Below are 3,935 nucleotides of genomic sequence, written 5' to 3'. Positions count from 1 at the left end.
TGTTTATTTTTTAAATTAAATTTAACGGATGTAAATAAATAAAGTAGCCTTTTCAAACAGTTTTCCTTTAAAAAAATTAATGCTAATGAATAATATAAAGTAAACATACTTTTTGACAACGGAATATTTCCAAAAAATATACACACTAAATGAAAGAATTTGATAAACAACGAAAACCGTCCACAATGGTTTATATGCACACAGGATTTGAATTTATGTTTATAAAGTCTGCACAACTTAAGTCGCCTGAATTTTGTAAAAATAACTTTTGTTTTTAATTTTAAAGCCATGTTGATATAAAGTGTAATAATAAAGAGAGCTAACGATAGCCATTTATATGATTAATACGTATACTTTATCGCACATTATAAATCAATTAAACTCGGAACTCGGAATGCAGTATAACGTCATCATACAATACCGATAAGCTCTTTGTGCCGTCCTTATATTTAAGACCAGATGCGCTATTGTGCATTTGACACTTTAGGAAGAAAGTTCAAATATTTGAATCTGTTACGAGTAAGTTGAAGCAATCGTGGAGAGATTCTACAATTACATCTTTGTGATTGTATAATAAACGAGACAATCTCAGACAATTACAAGAACTTGTTGTCTTTTTACCCTTTTGCAATTAAGTTATTAAAGGCAATCACAGTTTGAACTGGGAAGGGAGAGAATATAAAAAAGGCATACGTAATAAGTAAAAAAATGCTGATTAATATTAATTGTGAAATTTACTTAAAATAAGTGATATGGAAAAACATTCAATTTATCTTATATTTCTTAAATCCCTTTTAATTTTGCAGTGGGACTTCGTATCCAGTGTCAGCGTATAAGAGAATGTTTTTGATAGAAAGTGATCATTTGCATAGCCTCTTGTCATTTGAAGATAAATTTTAGACGTAATGTAGGCGTCGATTTTAATAGGATTGATTATTGGTTGGCTTGATTTTATAATAAACCATACGAAATTTAAAACGCGTGTTGTATTGTAACAATAAAATATCGGATTTGATTTATTTTACGAGGCACACGTTTTAGTGGCAATCTTTATTGTAGCAGTGAATATAATTTAAAATTATTAATTGGCTTAGACAGTCAGGCTAGCGTCAGTGTACACGTTTAAGAATGATGTGGGCGGTCGAGAAAATAATAAGTAGGTTTCTACTAAGCAATTTCCTTATCTGCGTTACATTAGATAGATATTTATAGATAAATATATAACTATTGCAGTGATTATGCAATGGTTAAAGGCTTATAATTGAAGATTGTGGGTTCGATTTTCGGGTTACTTAGTGTGAATTTTATTACATTAAAGTAATAAACGATGAAGAAATAGATAGTTATATTTTATATCCAATATCCGAAAACGATTCACGCATTGAGTTATGGCCTAAACCCTTTAGAGAGAAAGATCGAAATTAACCATACGTAGAAACATAACGAAGCTTCTAACAATAAGTTTTATAACATAGGAATCAATTGCCTAGACTATGTTAACGGTATTTATTGTCTGTGTTGTGGACCTCTGACCAGAATGCGTTTGGTACTCAAATAGTTGCGTATTTTAAGTATAAGCATACCATTACGGGTAACTCGATTAGATTCTATCAAATCCGTCTCTATTGGCATTTATCTCATGACGTGTATAGTTGATCCAAAGAGGATAATAATGTATAGAAGTAATGAATAATAACATAGTAAAGTTTCGAGATACTTAATTTATTAATTAATTTAATTAAAATATAATTTAATAATCGGCTTTGTATTAACTGTCGCAAAATTAAATACATTGATCAAATCACGTTGTGTAAACTAATAAATCATATCGTAGGTTAAGTTATAACTAAATATGACTACGTAATTATATTTTATGCTCGGAAAAGTTAAGTGTTAAGTTGAGTCAGTGAGTAATTATTTACGCAAACACATACTAACTTATAGATAGTGGTGGCTAAGTTATTAGTAGTGCATTGTATCTTGTTTTAATAGAATAATGCAAATGATGAACATAATTTTATAATATCTGAATGTAATGAAAAGAGTTGTATTTACTGTAATGTATTAGAAATTTTACATCGAATTACATTTACTTTTTACACTGATCTGTTCTTATTATCAATATTCTTACTATTGTGACAAACGATCTTTCAGAAGAAAAAATAAAAAAGTTTTCATATCTCAAGCTCTATTCAATACCTATGCATTCAATTATTGCTAATTACTTCTACAATTATAGATGTGTAAACCATGATATATTTTTTTAACGTGATGTCTAGTTATAAAAACAACCTGAAAGTATTCAAAAGCATTTCAGCAATTCAATAAAAAGCCATTTATATTCTTTGTTTTTGGTCTTAAATTAAGGAAAAGGATAAGGCGGTGTCGTTTTCGAGACTAGATTTGTCTTACTGTTCCCTACGACATAAATATAAAAACGTAATAAATATAAAAGACCGTACAAGTAGAGTGAACGAGTCCCACAATCTAGTCAACGATACGACTAGGCATAAATTCAAAATTAATTTGTTTGCAATTGATGTAGAAACGAGAGGTATAACATCGAAATGTCTTTCTAATATTTCATTTTTAGAACAGGCTTCGGCAGCATTGGTAAGGTAATTTGAAAATTGGTTACATAGGTACGGGATTGTCGAAAAGAATGAACGCATTGCAATGAGGCCTTCCTAAACCTGCTACGCTGGTCGTCTGTCATAAACACCATACCCGGTCTTATCCCTACAACGCGATGAACACGGCACTCGTTCTATGAATCCGTAAAATGCTAAGTTACATCTGATAAACATTTCTCGCTACGCCATAATAAGCTTCTCTTTTATCTGGTCATCCAATGTTGTGGCTTGAGATCTAGAGATTGCTCTACTTTGCAATAATGACAGGGTGAGAGAAATATGATAGGAGACTGTATAATAGGTGCAACGATCCTCAGTGTTAAGCGAATAAAACTAGAATAAATAATATTTAAATATAATAATATTTTTAATTAATAATAATAATAATAATATTTTTACATAGTTGTTAAACTGATCGCTTGGTTAAAATGCGGTAAATTTTCAGTTTCATAGTACAGATATAACAATAATGAGTGAGTGACATCAGTGTCCCAATGTTGTTATCAAGAAGCACGCCGGTAGCCAAAACATTGAATCGTATAGGAAACGTTATACATATGTACCGCAGAGATACAACGTGCGCGTATATGTGTACGTATAGAACTTCTGATGCAAGTCACGTAGCACAGTGGTTCAGTTACTGCTAATAGCGTCCCGCGATTTCGTTATAAATTGACCGCAATAATAACACGAGGCTGCCAACCGCACTCTGGGGCACTGCTCCCACACCTGATGGGTTTATCAACGAACTCATTTAGTCTGCACTGTGTAGTCATTAGTGTCCACGTAATTTACCTAGGTTAAACCGAAACAGTTTTTGAATTATAGGCATAACTATAATAAATATTGCGCGTGCAAGTGAAGACTTTCACAAAATATATTCTACTGCTTAGAGTATGGTCTCGAGTCCTTGACACTCGTCACTCATATGGACCAAAGAAGGTGTTAAAGTCGCAACTTTTTTTATGTACGATATGCAGCTATTTCTTGATCGTCTTTGTATTTTAAATATCATTAGTCTCTGTTATCGCTAATAGTATTTAATCTAAATTGCAATTATCTTATTGGAACTGCAGTACCTGTGAGTGCACATCTTTAAATATAAGACTGATTAAGAAAACTTGCATTGAACATCAGTTAACTAGTTTAGAGTTAATCAGGTTTTTATTATTTTCAATTGATTTTTGGAGAAAGTTTACATTTCTATTGACAACAAATGAGCTATACATTCACCCCTTTGAAACTTTTACATCTATAACTAATTACTCTTTATACTTTGTACTAGACAGTTAGTCATCTTAC

Source organism: Battus philenor, unplaced genomic scaffold (genome assembly GCF_028537555.1).
Source record: "Battus philenor isolate CCGP_79_NKW_IND1 unplaced genomic scaffold, ilBatPhil1.0.hap1 SCAF_2, whole genome shotgun sequence".
Taxonomy (NCBI): Eukaryota; Metazoa; Arthropoda; class Insecta; order Lepidoptera; family Papilionidae; genus Battus; species Battus philenor.
This window is presented reverse-complemented; position numbering follows the sequence as displayed.